The following is a 17,290-nucleotide window of genomic DNA, read 5'->3' on the forward strand; positions in this document are numbered from 1 at the left end:
GTGGAGGAAACAATTCAAGGTAGAGGGAACAGGCCAGATGTGGTGCCCCACTGGTGTGGGGCAGGAAGGGCACCTGGCACCTGCTCAGCACATGGCAAATGCTGGGCAAACCGGGTTCTCTTTCTTTCTCCTTCCTCCAAGCCATGGTCAGTGGTTTGCTATGAGCATGATTTACGCCTGGGCATTACCTGCCGTTTAAACATACGCCTGACTGCCCTGTATCCACACCCTTCTGATAGCCAAGCTATGTGGTGATCAGCTGGTGATTTTGCTGCAAAGCACCATCAACTCCGTGGAGCCTTCCAAGACAGTGGCAGCCCAGCAAGTCTTCAGGGATGTGTCCTGCAGAGGTGAGTGGGAATGGGGCACAGTCTTGGGGTTCTAGGACTCGATCGTTCCTAGGATATCTCCTTTCTCTGGAGGCAGTCCGGTATAGTAGTTAGAAGCACAGTTTTAAATGCAGAGTCATCTCAGTGAGTTCACATCTTGGCTGTGCTTCTCACTAGCTATGTGGCTTTGGACAAATGACTTCCAGTTTGTACCTCTGTTTCCTTATTGGAAAAACAGAGGTAAAAATAATTGTTACCTTTAGGGATTTTTAGTGAGGGTGGTGTGAGGAAACTTAAGTGAGGTGCTGAGAATAGGGCCTGCTCTGCAATGGTTTCACAGTGGTTTATCTGTGATTACTGCTTGGAAGAGCAGGCTTCGCCTCCAATCGGGCGTGGGTATTAAGCTTTTGCTGTGTGCTAAGCACTGTACCAGGCCACGGAGAATACAGACAGAGAAGACAGCCCCTGCCCTCAGCGAGCTCCCTGTAGGGTAGGGAGGGTGAGGCTGTCCACACGGTGAGACGGTGCAGGACAACATGCACTGGGCTGCTTAGACAGGAGCTTCAGTGCCCGCAGGAGGGCAAGCAGGTGGTGGTCAGGGGGAGGCGGGGTGCGCTTTACAGAGGGGATGGGGCCTGTGACAGTGGGTCGGAACAAGGTGGCCACAAGGGAGAGGAGCAATGGCCAAGGTTGGAAAGGTTGAGAAGGACAGACGGTGGCAGGGGACAGTTCGGCTGGAGAGGCGGATTTGTGTGGGCAATTGTGGGAGACTGCCAAGGGGTGGGGCTTGAATGCCTGCCTGAGGAAAGTACAGGCCAGGCTGGTGGGTTTTGGTGTGGTTGGAAGTGCAGGGGTGGCTGAGATGCCAGTGGAGGCTCCATCTGACCTTTGATGCCCAGGACTGTGCCTGGCATTCCTCTCGGCCAGCTGTCCTCTGATGTCTCCCCAAGCAGCGGAGGTGGGGAGGAGGCTGACCTCCAGCTGCATGCCTGTGTTTTCTCTAGTGACCCAGAGGGAGACCTTGAATAGGGAGGTGATGAGTTCAGTGGTTCTGCTGATACAGGAAGATCAGAGACCTGTGAGCATGAGCAATGCTGCGGGTTTGCACTGGGAGGGCAATTGCTTTATTGATACCCTGAGGTCATGTAAATGGAGAGGGGAGGGAGATGAGGAATGAGGAGGAGGGGCAGGGTACCCTCACCAAGCTAATTCAGGCTCAGACTCCTGCCCTTGGGGTACATTTGGGTTCTTCAAAACCAGAGAAGAGTTTGAGAAGCATAAAGGTGGTTCCTACTGAGGTAACAAGTGGGACTTGACTCCGGAGGTGGGGTTGACCCTAGACCAGATTGAAGACTGGCTAAACAGGGAAGAGGGGAAAGCACCTGTCCATAAGACATGCCCACCAGTGCCATGCCAGTTTACTATTGCTATGGCAATGTTATCATCGTTTTTCGAGAAATTTCTGAGTAGCCTACCCCTTGGTGTGCATGTAATTCAAAGGGAGCATCAATGTGACTGTGGGACCGCCCCTGAGTAGCTGCTCTGGACACACTGCCTGTGGGGTTGCCCTGGACCGTGGAGCCGCCCCTGAGTAGCTACTCTGGACACACTGCCTATGGGGTTGGCCCTGCTTTGCAGGAGCAGTCAAGGAGCTGTATCACTGCCGCCTCAATAAAGCTGTTTTCTTCTACCATGGGCTTGTTCTTGAGTTCTTTCCTAAGGGAAGCCAAGAAACTTCCTGGGTGAAACCCCAATTCTGGGGCTCGTCTGCCCTGCAACACTTCTTGCCTTCTTCTGAGCCTGTTCTGTGGGCAACACTGTGGTGTCCTTAGGGGAGACACACAGCTCCAAATGACACTGACTGGGGCACTGAGAACCCGCAGGTTGCTTGCAAGGGAGAAAGCCTCAAGCATCATAGCTGGGGTGGGGCCTGAGAAGCTGTATTTTTAGCAAGCTCCACAGCCAGGGGTGCAGGCAGCAGAGACTCCCAGCTGTGGATGGTGTAGGACAGTACGTTGGAACTGCTGGAGCAAGGAGAGCTGGTTTTGAGTGTTGAATAGAGAGCAACCCACCAGCCTGGAAAGAAAGAGCCCAAGTCCCCAGAAGGGTCATGGCAAGCTGGGCTCTTGAGAGCTGGGCCCTCAGGACTTACTGGATTGGTTCCTGGCTTTCCTACCAAGACCAAAACATGAGACTTTTCCTTTACTCGGATTCCCCCACATCAATGCTCTTGCCAATTTCAGTATCTGTGGGCACAGGAGGTGGGGGAAGTAAGTGCTTAGAGTTCTCCGGGAGGACAGTGGGGCTGGAGTGGGTCGGAACTTCAGAGCAGGGGACGGAAGAGGGCAAGTCCAGCCATGGGTGGTCTGCCATGGCCATGGCACCCACCAAAGAACCACAGTGGACTTGGATTCAAGAGGCTTATGGGCCTTGAAGACCTTCCTGATCTGCTCTGGTCCCCTGTGTGCTCACCCGGAACAGGAGGCCATCCTGAGGCCCCCTCGTGTCATGCATGTGATGGTCTGTGACCCACAGGTACACATGGCCCTGCTGAGCTTCGTCGAGATGCTGGGGCAGCACAGCTACTTGACCCTGCCCCAGGGGAGCATCATCATCCACCACCTTGTTAGGCTCAGCCAGCCGGAGCCCTCAGTGAGTAGGGCCTGGTACAAGTGAGGGGACCGAGGGTGGAGCGAGCCAGGGGCAGGAGACCGAGGAGGGCAGGGGTGGAAGCAGAGATACAGAATAGGCGCCTGGCTGGCCTGACGGGGAGGGGCTTTGGTATCCACACCCCGGATCAGTGGACCGGGGAGGTCTTGACCCAGGAGTTGCAGCTAGCATTGGTTCTAGATTTTAATTCTTTCTTTTCTTTTTCCAGAATAAAAGGACACCCAGCAGATGTGCACCAAGATCCTATGAATAGTACACACAGTTAGGGCCAAAGAGGCCTCTCCATTTCCTCCCCCCCGACTCCCCAGATCACTATTCTGCCCCACTAGATTGCCCTCCATCTTACCCCGTGTACTGTCTCTTTCACCCTCCTGATCTCCATCTGTTCTTGCTTAAGGGCCTGGGGATCCTCTGAGAGGTGGCTCAGTGGAGCAAAAGACAGGGATTGGACGGTGAGTCTGGAGACCTAAGCTTGAGTCCCTCTGCGAGCTTCTGGCTGTGTAAGCAAATTGCTCCTTGGGCTGCACTTTCTCCTTCTGTGTAAAGGAGGAGATTCCCTGCCCTGCCTGCTCACAGCAACCTCCAAGGATTCCTGAAGACTCCTGTGGGCTGATGCATGGTTGGAGTTGGGAGGAAGGCCCTGGGAGGGGAGAATGGTGAGTTCCTCTCCTCGCAGAGGCAAACTGCTCTCCCAAACAAGCCCAGTCTCCTGACCTTTAACATTTCTTCTCCTCTGGAATGTTCCCCAGTGAAGGTGATCACAAGTCACACAATTTCAAATTTTAAGAAACCCTTCTATCTAAGCATGTCCTTCCTAGTGTGATTTTCATAAGGACCTTGGTGACCTTTTACCAATATGGGGCAGGAGGGGGAAGAGCAAGACAGGGAGGGAGAGTCAGAGGTGGAGTCAGAGGCACCAGGAGCACAAGGGGAGAGCCGACGATGCGTCCGGGCCTCTACTGCTCCTCTAGGAAAGGGATCCAAGGTCATGGGGTCGGAGAACTCAAGATGGGGGCTGATTTGGGCTTGCCGCTGATGTCCTTGCATATCACCTGCCCAGTGTCTCTGCCAGAACTCATCAATCTCCTATGCCAGCCATACCACATCTTGGTCTTCATGGTTTTTAGCCGGGTAGCTATGGAGGTGGCTCTGCAGGTTCTCTTCGTGGGCCAGTTCCTCTTCCTCAGCAGCTTCCACTATAGACATGAGTACAAAGCTCGGTCATCTATGGGAAGGGGGGCGGCCAGGAAGGCTGTGGCTGCTGTGGGCATGGAGGGAGGGGGTAGGCTGGCACACTGTGGGGGTGTGGGGTGAGGAGAGGGTGCAGGTCTGTGGTGAGGAGGAGGATGCAGACTGATCCTCGGCCAGGGTGAAAGGAGGGCCTTTTTCATAGCATGCAAAATATGATGAAAATCTGCAATTGCCTCCAAGGCCTTCAAAACACAGTAAGTACCCCGGTTTCCCCCACTTGTTCTCTGTCCTGACCGAGAAACACAGGGTGCACTCAGCTGCTCTGTGGCCCCACCAGCAGCATATTTTCCCTTGCAGGCTTGAACCCAACGCAAGCTGATAAAGGTGTTTGCGTTGTTGCCCAAAACACTGAAAGACACTGGCCCTGGCCTAGAGTCAAATGCCTTAAACTGTCGTATAGACTCCACCCGCTAAGCCCCTGACTGTGGACAGACCTAGGTAGAACACCCCTTCCTCTTGCTGGCTACCTTGAGGATCCACTGCAGTCCATTTTCTACGTGGTCTTCCCTCATAAATGCTTTAGACTGATCACCCTGGCATCTGGCGCTTCTCTCTTTGGGATCCCGACCGGCTCCATCTTGTGATGGTTTGGGGCATTCCCTTGTGGGAACTCCCCTGACACCACCGTTGACTCCAGCCATGAATTTGGCTGGAACAGAGCACAGTTATTTACTGACTAGCCCGGGCCCATCTCTGGCAGATGAGATTATGAAAAACCGCGCACTGATCGCCAGCACTCAGTTTACTTCCAGGCTGAGCCGAATGGGCAATAGCTTCCTCAAAGCCTCTGGCCTTGAAGCCCCAGAAAGAAGAAAGTACCTTTTAAAATGTGTCAAAGGGGGAAAAATGAAAACAAAAAGAATTTAGCAATTTTCTCGAAGGCCTTCAAAATTCATTGCAGGAGTTGCCCAATAGGAGGGTGAAAAATAGTTACCTAGTACCCCTTGTAATAGGCAACTGACATAAAAGGGCAACGGTGGCACAAACATTGAAGTCCACCTGCAGAAGCAGGGTCTGTCTAAAAGCCATTGTGAATCATGGTGAATAATTAGTGCTGGTGAGATGACCAGATCCCCAGAGCACTGGATTTCCAGAGTCCTGATCCAGCCCTGGGAGACCGTCTGCCCTTGGTGTTTATGGAAACCTGAAGCTTGGTGGCCTCCTAATTTCCAGAAATATCCTTACCATAGATTCCTATTGCTGACGGTAACTCAGGAGGGTCTCTGTGACCCTGAGGGAATCTGACTGATACTTAGGATCTAAGCATCTGGGGTTTGCAGAGAGAGTTGGGGAAGAGCTGGAAGCAGAGCGAGCCACCGCACTCCCACTCTTGACTGTTTTTCCTCCAGCCTGCGCTTCTCATTCCTGCCACAGTGACAGACGGCACCTGCACAGAAGGAAGCCCTGGGTCAAGGATTTGGGTCTCAGTCCAAGCTCTTAAAAGTGCAACCATTGAGTCAGGCACCTCTGTCACTACCACTTGCTTCTCCGTGAAGAAACCACCGCTCCTTCTGCTCCTCTGAGCCTGAGTTACTTGGTTCCAGGCCCCTAGAGCTTAAGACATGGGTCACCCTCTCTGTTTTCGCCCCTGGGTTCTGCCCACGGTGACCTGATGGATAGCCCCAACATTAGAATGGGAACCATCCCTTAAAACCTGTCCTTTCCAGAAGCCAGTTAGAATTTACATCTTTAAAAATCTCCAAAATATTTATTTTACAAGGCAGGAGCTGTGCCCCAAGGCTTGTGGCAAGTGGGGACCTAAGGTTCCTTGAAATCACCTGAGTGTGGAAGTGGTGATAAGGTGCTAAAGAGGTGACCTGAACTCACCAGGCTGATGTGGATAGAATGTGGATCCCAGTTCTGTCCCTCCATCCCTGAGGCCCCTCCCCAACCCCCGTGAACCCTGTGTCCACGGAGGCAGTGCTGTGTGCCAGCCTCTCTCCTGCATTCTGGAGATGCTGTTCCAAGATGCAGGTTGCCTCACACCTGCCCCCACCCAGCAAACTCCAGGGGACAGATCCATGCCAGCAACAGCCTCACAGCTAGGCCCTGGAGGTATGGAGCTCACAGACCTCCCGCTAACTAAGAAAAATGTGGTAGAGAGCCAGGAGAAGGGTAGCAGCTTCCAACAGAGCCCCCACCATGTCCCCCACTCAGCCCCCCATCCAATCCCTTCCCTCCACCTGGACTCAGCACCGTCCTGAGTCCCTGCGTAAGAGGCACGTTGAGTCCTATGGAAAAATGACAAAAGTGAGAACAACTGGTGCAGTTGCCACGAGGCCCTGGATGCCCAGGGGACTGGAGGCTTTGACGGCCTCTGACACGGCCCCTCTCAGGCGATCCTGAGGACTATCGGGATGTTTGCTTCTCCACACACACAGAGGATCCCATTCCCTGGCTGCCACTCCACATGGATTACCCTTCCTACACCAGAGGTTTCAGTAGTTCTTTAAAAGCTTGGCAATTTTGAAATTTTTTTTTTCGTACATTTATTCCTTACGATTCATTCCTCTGCCTTGTTACAATTGAGCATTTTGAAAGTAATTTAAACTTTTCATCATGACTTGGGGTCCTGATGATGAACACCATTATTGTGTTGAGGTGTCATTCTCCCCAGAGTGCAGGGACCACGTCTCGGTCCTCTGTGTGCTCCTCAGCACCTCGGCCAGCGGCCAGCACGTGGCGATGCTGTGTGCGTCTGCGGGGCTGCCCTGACACAAGCCAACAGAGGCTCCGGCGTAGAGGCTGACAGAGCCTGCTGCTCTGGGCGGCTCTGCTTTGTGAATATGCAGTCCTTAGTGTCTTTCCTTAGTATCCTCTCCTGCTATCAGTCTATCCGCTCACCAAACCTTGAGGCCCCTCTTTTTATGTTCGCTTTTTAAAAGTTGAGATATAATTTACCTAACATAAAAATCACCCCTTTAAAGTCGTTTTCGCATATATTCACAAAGTTGTGCATCCATCACTACTATCTAGTTCTAAACATTTTCATCACCTCCACAAAGAAACCTCATACCCTTGGTCAGTCTCCACACTTCTTTCCCCTGGCCCCTGGCAACCACAAATCTACTTTCTGTCTCTCTGGATTTGCCTGTTCTGCACTTTTTCATAGAATGGAATCCTGTGCCATGTGGTCCTTTTATGCACGACATCCAACCCAGAGAAAGTCCCTGCTTCCTAAGTCCCCCTGAGACTCACCAGCCATGAGCCCACATCTATAGCAAGTTCTTTTGAAGGCCCTCCTTACTGCTGGACATTCTTCCTTTGTGCAACAAGACAATAAGCCCATTTTGTTTCAGCTATAGGTGAGTTCTTGATGGTTTTTAGCTTAGTAGGATTGGCAGAAATAGAGGTTCCCTGCGTCAGCTGAAGCCCTCCCCCTTGGACAAGAGCCCCCGCCTCAGTTACGGTGGACACAGCTGAGACACACAGGGCGTCTCCCGCTGTCTGAGGTGCCGGGAGGCCCACAGCTGGAAGGCAGCGCGGGCTGAATGGAGGCTGACGTTTCCTTGAGGCCGCTCCGCTTCGGGTGCGCTCTGTTCTGGGAATGAGGTGCTGTGCGACTTTTCCTGGCGATCTCATCAGATTTGCCCCGCTCCTCGGTGAAACCGCTGTCTAGCCTTCTGAGAAATGCTCCTATGTCTATCCGGTGGTCGAATGTTCTGAGCGTTGTCTCTAAGAGGAAAATTCAGTAGTCGACAGGGGCCCCGGAAGTCTGTCCTCAAGCTGGTCTTGGAGGTCACAGTGCTCAGGAGTTCCCCTCAGACCAGCATTCATTGGCATGAGCTTTGCCCCAGGTCACTGTTTCCATACCGAAAGGTGGATTTCCCTACAACCTTGTCTCTGTGTGGTTCCTGAGAACGACTCCCTTTAAAGTTCCCTCTGCCTAGAATCAGGAGGATTGGGGACAATCAGCCTGCGGCCTCTGACCAAGCTCCAGAGGCAAGAAGTCTGTTCTCAGACTGCTCGGGTGCCCGTGCGACCTTCTTCATTGGAAGTGGCTCTTGCCCAGGCCAAACACCTGCTGCTTCCAGATTTCCTCACTGTCATGTGAACTCATCTTATGTCTCCGACACAATTTCTTAAGACATCATTTGAAATTGCAGTGGCCACTCTGGGGAATTTTCCCATGAACGAGCTCGTTCGTTTGGGAGGTTCTGTACAGCAAAAAGGAAAGGAACCTCATGAGAGCTTCTCTTGTGGGAAAGAGACACTGATTTGTTTAATGCAGGAGACACAGTCCCTTCCTCGTTTGTTTCCATACTTCAGGGATTAATATAAGTGCTGGGGTTTTGTTGTACAGATTGATAAAACTATCAAAGGCCAAGCTATTGTCCAAAACAGGATAATTTCACTAGCTTTGAGAGTATTTTTCAAAAATATGTTTTTCTAACTTTTCTTTTTTTGCAAAATAACCTAATTAGCCTGATGGTCATAATTTCATACTTACTGGAAGCCAGTTCCCTCTACTCTTTTTGTGTATTTAAAAAAGTTTCCATTTCTTATTTTAATATTTATTTATTTATTTATTTATTTGAGACAAGACATTATTCTGTCCCCCAGACTGCAGTGCAGTGGCACAATCACAACTCACCGCAGCCTGAACTTCCCAGGCTCAGGTGATCCTTCCGCCTCCGCCTTTTGAGTAGCTAGGACTACAGGCGCCCAACCACCACACCCAGCGAAGTTTTGTATTCTTTGTAGAGATGAGGTTTTGCCATGTTTCTCAGGCTGGTCTCAAACTCCTTGGGCTCAAGCAATCCGCCCACCTCAGCCTCCAAAGTGTTAGAATTACAGACGTGAGTCACTCCATCCGGCCTCTCATTTTTTGTTTCTATCCCTCCATTTTTCTTGGGCTAGATGACATTGACTCACTATTTTTCAGAAAAGAAAATAGAGGTTCAGAGAGGTTAAGTGACTTGCCCAAGTTCACACTGCTAACCTATAGCAGGGCCAGGACTCAACTCAGACTGTGAGATGTGGCCAGTGTTCGGAACAAAATTGTGCCTCATTGTGTTACCTCCCTCAGGACCAGGGAGAAAGGAGAGAAACTTGGGGATCATCAGACCAGCCATGCCAGAGCTCACAGCATTCTTACTCAGTCCCACGAGTCTACAGGGTGTCAGCACTCAGATGGATTTTGGAAACAATCCAGTCTCACCTCTCGATTAACAGATGTGGAGACTCAGGCCCAGAGAGGAAAAGTGACTTGTTCAAGGTCACACAGATTAGTGGCAATATCTAGACTTGAACCAAGATGAGCAGAGTCTGGTGCACTGCAACATTCCACCTTCCTCCTCCACATCAGGTGCAGGGAGGGTCCACCCTTCTGGTCACTACAGCATGTTACAGTTTTCTGTGCCTGTGCCCTTCCTCTTAGGAAGAAACATTTCTGGGCTGGGGGAGCTAGCTCCCCCTTTTAGCCATGTAGAATTTCTCTCTGGGCATTTTAGGTAGGAGTGCTGTCTATATTTCTTAAGTGTCTGAGTCTACCTTGGCTACAGAGATGAATTAGGACAAATTCGTCTCTCCTGTGTACGTGTGCAGAGTTCTCCATGCACAATAAAGTGTGAGTGAAAAGCAGCAAATGCTATTAGCAGCAGGGCAAGCCAAAACTGCTGTGCCCTTTTAAAAATGTCCTCAAGTCATCCTCAAACCCATCCATGTAATTATCTTCTAAATGCATTCTCAAAAATGAGATTTTAAATTTCAGGGTCTATTTACAGTCAGATGATCATAATACTTCCCTGCTCAAAAAGCTTCGATGACCCCTATGCCTTGAAATTAAAGTCACAAATTCTTCTCTCATCATCCAAGGCCACTTGTGATCTGGTCAAAATCTATTTCTAGTAGTATTACCCACTGTTTCTTTTCCAGGCACTCAACTCAGTCTACCTCCAGCAGATTAGATTTCCTAGAAATAACTGCTCCTCCTTCTACATCCCATGAACAGAAGTTTTCTGAAAAGGAATCTGGAGGAAAGAGACTATTTCAGTGGACAGTTTGCAAAACTGGGTGTTAGGTTTTGAAGGGAAGGCGAGGGTTAAAGAAAGACACACATAAGGGGGTGGCTTAATAGCAAATGCAGGCTTTATGTCCAGCATAAAACCTACAGAAGTTAGGGACCAGCATAATGCCAGAGCCCAATGCTGCTTACAAGCCTGGGGCAATTTATAGCTATGGGCCGAAGGGGTCTGGGCAGTGTGGGTTGCTGCCTGGGCCTGGCAGGATGTTGGTAAGATGTTCCCATGCTAAGACGGTTCTGGCCCTTGTGCCAGTGGGATTTCGTTGTGGTGCTCTGGGTGTTCCTCGGACCTTTGTCTAGCAAGATATGATAGAGATGTGTCTTTGGTTGGGCCTTTGTCTGCCTTGTGGTTAGGTGGTTAGGCAGACTGTTTCTCACGCCTGAAGCCCTGTTTCACTTTGACCAAGGTCTGCAAAATAGCAGAGAGAGCTTACAACATGGTGCAGTTTGGACTAACACCGAGAGACCAGACTTCACTGTAAAATGAAGGTGTGTTCAGAGAACAAAGAGAGGAGTCGGGCTTCATAGCAAAATTTGCTGCCCAGGTTCCCCATCAGGTTTATTTGCATATGAACCCAGGTTCATTTGCATTGGCTTTCTTCGGATATAGCTGAGCCCTGATTAACCGAGCAGATGAGCTCTGATTGATTGGTTCCCAAGCCCTAAACTGGGAGTCTCTGTCAGACTGTTGCTGGCTGGTGGTGGGAGGGGCCCAGCAGCAGTTTGTCCTGGGAACAACAGCAGGCGCCGGTTTGGCTTGATTGTGAAAAGAGGGGTCCTGTGATGCTCTTATATCTTTCTGAGAACACAGAGTACGTGACCGCTCCCACACCTGGCTGTAGCCACTGGGTTTCTGTTTTAAATGTGAGTACCTCAGTGAGTCATAGGGAGTCCATTTGGTCTATGAGCCCAATAAAGTGGATATACTTTAATATTCCCAATCCTGCTTTCTCTTGACAAACCATTTTCTCTGCCCAAATACAGATACTGGAGTGTGTATCTTTCCTCCCCTTAAGGACAGGACCTCTCGGGCTTACTTTCATTGGCCCCACCTAGGAGAGAGCCCGGCACATGTTAGGTCTTAATCAGCACTGAGCAAATGAATGACTGCGTTCATTCATTTACCCTTTCCGGCTCCATGCCTGGGAAGAATGAGCTACCTCTGAAGATGGGTAATGTCTTGAGATTTTCACAAAAGAATATAAAGCTAGCACGTCGAAGACAGTGTGATACTCCTCTGTTTTTAGTTTGTTGTTGTGTTTTTTTTTTCCTGAAAGAAACACAGCACATTAGGAGTTGAGATGATGGTATTGACTGTCCTTGTGGTTTGGGTGCAGTTGTTTTTTTTTGTTTGTTTTTTTTTTTACCAGGATTCATGGCTGGGGAAACAAAAGCACTTCTTTGCCTGTATAACTTTGTTCCCTTCCTTTATTACTTCAAATAGGCAAGATGTGGTTTGCATTCATTTCACTGCTAATGTTGTTCAGATATTGCTCTCAGAGATCACTAAAGATCTCCTCTCCCCTTACACATTCCACTCATTTGTAACCCAGATCCTCAGTGCGGCTAATGGAGAGCCGCTCAGCCCCGTAACTTCTGTGCATAAAGCAGTAGGTAGTGGGTCCAGTTATGTTAAACAGTAGGTAATATCGGTATCTTTTAACCTTACTATGAGAATCTTAAAGACGGAAGCATTATCCTCTGCTTATGATTGCTGTAGACAAGAATGTGCACCAACCCTCCCAAGAGTATAGAGATCATCACCATCACCATTGTAAGGCGACAGCTCTTTACAGTTCACATACCTTTTTCCTGGTTATTCTCCCTCTTAGTCACTGCAAAAGTCTCGGGAGATAGGTGTGAATCTTTCTAGGGCACAGCTGAAAAAGTTAAATGTCTCCACCTAGAGCACACAGCTCAGCAGCACCAAGAATGAAATGTTAAATCTGGTGTTTTTCCCTCTATGCTGTAGTGAAGCTCCACTAGAGATTTACCAAAGTCCTTGATATTTTAACCTAGCTAACAACTTCAGCCCAGAGAAAATCTTCCAAAAGTAGATTCATCCATCAACCATAACCTTAAATCTGAAGCCAGGAACTAAAAAGAAATTCTCAAGTTAACACAATTGTCATGAAGTCTCACTTCCAGGACCAATTATAATCTGGATTTTTTGTCTTCATCCTCCCAGATGTCTCTGATCCCACTGTAACCAAACCCTGAATCCTAGGGCATTTCTTCTGCTTATTTCGCTCTTTCTGTACACATTTTCCAGGCACTTCCACCACTCCTCACCCTCCAAAAGGAGCTGATCCCTGAGCTTGTGCAGTGATTAATGATTTTCATGTCTTTTTCATATGCCTGCAGTTATGCTACAAGCTCTCTTGGCAAAGGACTAGCCAGGTATGCCTAATATACACATTTGCGTGATTTAACAAACTGGTTTCTACCACTTTCAGCCTGAAGTGACAGTGCTTTTTAATGTTGGTTGCTGGCAGGGGGCTGTTGCCTCCTCCCAAGCGCTTCAGCTGCCTTGCACGGCCTCTCCTTGGCTTCTGTCTGTCCCTGCCAGCAGCTCTTCATGGGACCCATCCTGACCCTCAAAGAAAGCAGAAAAGGGGGTTCCTGATGCAAAAAGTAAAGAGCTTTCATCTGAGGAAGGTGAGTCCTTTTTAAACTATGAGGCCTAAAGAGACGTTAAAATGAGATCACACTTTGCTGCCCGCTTTGAGTTATCTATGCATCTCTTAAAACTGCTTGCTATTGCCACAAGTAGCCATCAATTACTTTTAATTTAGGATAATTATTATAGTGTCTCACCAGAAGTATAAGCCACATCTTATAACTTAACAACAACCAATTGCTCATCAATTTTATTTCTGTAATCCAAAGAGAGTTTCTGATCCACAGTTTTGTACCAGCCCACTCTCTCGGTCCCAGTCTTTTGTCTTTAAAAACCTGCTGGTAACAAATGCTCTAGGAAGCTCACAGCCAAGAGTACTTGGGTCTGAGTCTTCCAGGCAGCTGTCCTCACTTTGGCTCAAGTAAACTCTTTAGATTCTACTTTGTGTCTCAGCCTCTTCCTTTCAGGTCAGCACTGAGGGGAGTAAATGAAGGCCCCTGCTCCTTCTCTGTCTGAAGCTTGGACTTCTCCTGAGAGGACTTCCTATTCCAAGATAGGAGGGAGTCTCACTCAGGAGAAGAAGGAGCTCCTGCCTCTGAGGACACGGTTCCATTCAATGAGGTCAGCAGGGCTGTTGGCAGCTTCTGTTAATTCTGTTGGGGTAGGCACGTGGCAAGTGGCAGTTATTTGAGCTGAGGATGCTGGGATGGATTTTTACATGAGCGGTTGGCCCTTACATCATGAGACCAGCCTAAGTGTCTGAGGAAATGAAACAGCAGGGAGGGGGACATCACACCCACCAACAAAACTTCTTGTTAGTCTCTGGCTTCCACATCCTTCCCCAAAACTTCAGCCCGATTCACAGCCTCATTTTTCCATCTTTTCTCCATTCCTCCATGGGAGAGCTTTCTGTTGGTACAGGAAGAGCTGTGAAGTGGGAAAGATCAAGGGTAGTAAGAGCTGCCCCAGATAATCTACAGAAAGCTTTGCTGGAATTGGGTTGTGCATCTCTGAACCTGAGCTAGATCTGTTGGGTCAGGGACCATACTTATTTACTGACCCAAGAATTAAAAGAGAAGGTGGACTAAGAAATGCTTGTTGGATGAATAAATAAACAGCTGAGTGAGTGTTTATATGAGCCTGAAAACTGCCTGTACCAGCACAAAAGTAAAGCCCCGACATCCTCAGGTCACACCTACTAGAAAAATATATGTCAACCCCAGAATAATGTGGGCGACGTGAGGCAAGTCCGGAGCAATACAGGAAACTGCCTTCCTCTTCTGTCTTCTCTTCCACTGTGATGCTAAAAATCTCATTAAGGCTGGTCATCTAATCAGGATGTAAGAGGGTCATTCTCTGTGGCCATTCCAGTTTCCTGGAAACTTGGCTTTCTCCTGACCATTGCCCCATGAGCGTGGTGCTGACAAGCTTGAGCTCTGACATCAGAAAGTCCCCAGTTTGAAACCTCTAGCTTCTTACTCGCTAGCTATGAGACTCTGGGCAAATTAATCTCTCTCAACCTTAATTTCTCAATCTGTAAAATGTTCAAGGTCAAGCAACTCACTTTCCCACATTGTAATTGATGAAACTAAAATTCAGACTCAGATCTGCGTCACTCCACAGTGTGTGCTTTTTCCTTCCCACTCATCTTTTTCTCTTTCTATTAAGAATTTCGTAACACGTTTGAGATTCTGTCTCAATTCATATCACTAAGATCACCTGTCACATCTAATGATCAAATAGAAGCCAGACTAAGATTCAGTCACAAATGTTATGGCTAAACCTTTCTTATTATTTCTTCTTAATGTTTTTCATTTATACAGTAAAACTTGTATCCTAGTATTATTGGCAGGCTAACTTATGCCCATGAGACATGTAGCTTAAATCTCTATATGGGATAGGATAAATATTCTCTCTTTGTTTGTGATTTGAAAGCTTTCCATGAATGCTAGAGCGATTTGTTAAGATATCTTCACCTGTAAGTATTTTTTCCCTCTTAAAAGCCAAATTCATCTCTGAGTTTTACTAAAATAATCTAATTTGCTCATTTTCTCTAACCATTCCAAGCTAAATCCCAGGAAATACTAAAGAAGCAATGCACAGACACAGTATCATACAATGTGAGACGCAGTATTACACAATTGATGTGAACTTCTAGGCACAGTGTGCTCACAGTCTGTCCAGAAATAACTTTGTAGCAAGCATAGCTCCAGTCTAGCTGCCTGGCAGCCTGGCAGGATATTATTATTACTGACACTAATTTACTTTTTAATGTAAATTTACCCAGAATACATTAAAGAAGTTTCAAGAAATCAGAATCACGGATTATAACCTGACAGTTCTAAGGAACCACCAGTTCCATGTTAGTTCAGCATTTGGTTAGCTTTTTCAAAGTCCATGCTTGAGAAACATTTTTGCTCTCCCAATCAGAGCGTTGTAGTTTTTTTTTTTTTTTTTAGCATACTATTGTGCAGATAAATGAGATATTAATGCCATTGCAAGTTCTGGCTTTGTGTAGGGTTTTCTAATGAAGCCTATTTAGGATCCTGGATTTGTCCAAGCTGTTCTGATTATCCCATCATTTTTAATATGGATAATCTACAATCTCTCATCTATTACATACGTTAAATTCCAGCACAAGTTCAACTGCTCTTCATTGAAACTGAGAAAAATTTTAGGATTACTTTGCTAGAATCCAAAGATGTTAAATAGTACCAAAAAAAAAAAAGCAAAACCAAGAATCTCTGAGGCATCCTTAAGAATTCCCCTTGCATGTTCATTAGACAACCCTTTACCCAATGCATCTCTAATAGTCTGCTGAAAACACTCAAAGGCAGGTAATTTTCATGTAATCAACTAAATAAAGTGTTTAACAAATATGGCAAGTATTAATATTTTTAACTGTTTAAGTAAACTGTTTATGTAAAGTGCAAATATTAATATTTTTAACTGTTTATGTAAAGTGCAAAAGAGTTATTGATTAGGAGAGTAGCTCTGAAGCTGAACAGCCTCGGTCTAAATCCCAGTTCTGTCATCAACAAGCTCCATTACTGTTGATAAGTTATTTCGATTATCGGTGTCTTAGTATCTTTCCTTATAAAATAGAGGTGATGATCGCTGCCATCTAATAGCACTGTAGCGATCATATACTCAGAGCTTACCACACTAATTGACATTCAAAAATAGTAGCTCTCAAAAAATTATTATTAGAAATTTGAGAAAAAGAATCACACTAAAAAAGGATAAAAGGCATTGAAAATAATTCCCCAAAAAGAAAATAAAAATTTCTCAAATCATATAGGACTTATTTTTTAACATTAAGAGGATTCCAACTAATTCAAATTAAATGGATAAGATGCCTTATCTTCACTATGAGAGTCCAATAGCTTGTTTTCTTATTTCAATGAAAATATGTAACGATGGTGAAGATTCAGTGAGAAAGGCGCTTTCATACTAGCTGCTGGAATTCTACATTGACACAACATATTTGGTGAGCAATATGACAATCAGAAGACTAAAAGCATGTTGCATATTTTGTCTTGGCAATTCCTCTTCTGGGAATCTTTCTTAACTGAACAATTCCTAATTCAAAAGCTGCTTACTATGTAGTTATACACGAAGACATATGCTACAAAATTATTAATTACTAGGAAAACAAAACGAAATCATCTATATATTATATAATAAAAGAATAACTAAATTTCATGTAGTCACATAAAGATATGTTTATGCAGCAGAAAATTGGTATTTATGAAAAGATTGGCATAATACAGAGACAAGTTTTCTTAGTTATCATGAACAGAAAAGTATGATGGCCGTCATGAAAAATATTCATTAAAAATTAGAGGAAAATAAATTCTCTCTCTGTGTGTCTATCTATCTTTCTATCTATATTTTGAGATTCTGTTTTATAACTGAAGTATGGACTCTGTGACCCTCCCCTAAAAGTCTGTTCATCTCTTTTTTAGTCAAGACTGTTGACCACTTTTTCACAACAGCCAGTAGACGTCAGTAACCATTAACCACTCTTCTCAAGCATTCTATTTTCCATATTTCCAAAATACTTTCCCTTAAGCTGAATACAACTTCTCCCTCTGCATCTGTTTCCATGAGCATATCTGGATTTACTGGTATATCTATGACTTCCGTGTCCTTTTCAGGATTGGTGAACCATGTCATCATTTCCTGCTCCTTGCAGAAACTTGTTCTCAGTCCCTGGTTTTGAGCCTGTGTATCTGTCTCTCTCTTCTGTTTTTATTTTAGGTTCAGGGGCACAAGTGTATGTTTGTTAGACAGGTAAACTCATGTCACAGGGGTTTGTTGTACATATTATTTTGTCTTCCAGGCTCTAAACCTACTACCCAATAGTTATTTTTTCTGGTCTCCTCTCTCCTT

This window comes from Mandrillus leucophaeus, unplaced genomic scaffold, assembly GCF_000951045.1.
Source record: "Mandrillus leucophaeus isolate KB7577 unplaced genomic scaffold, Mleu.le_1.0 Scaffold249, whole genome shotgun sequence".
NCBI classification, from domain to species: Eukaryota; Metazoa; Chordata; class Mammalia; order Primates; family Cercopithecidae; genus Mandrillus; species Mandrillus leucophaeus.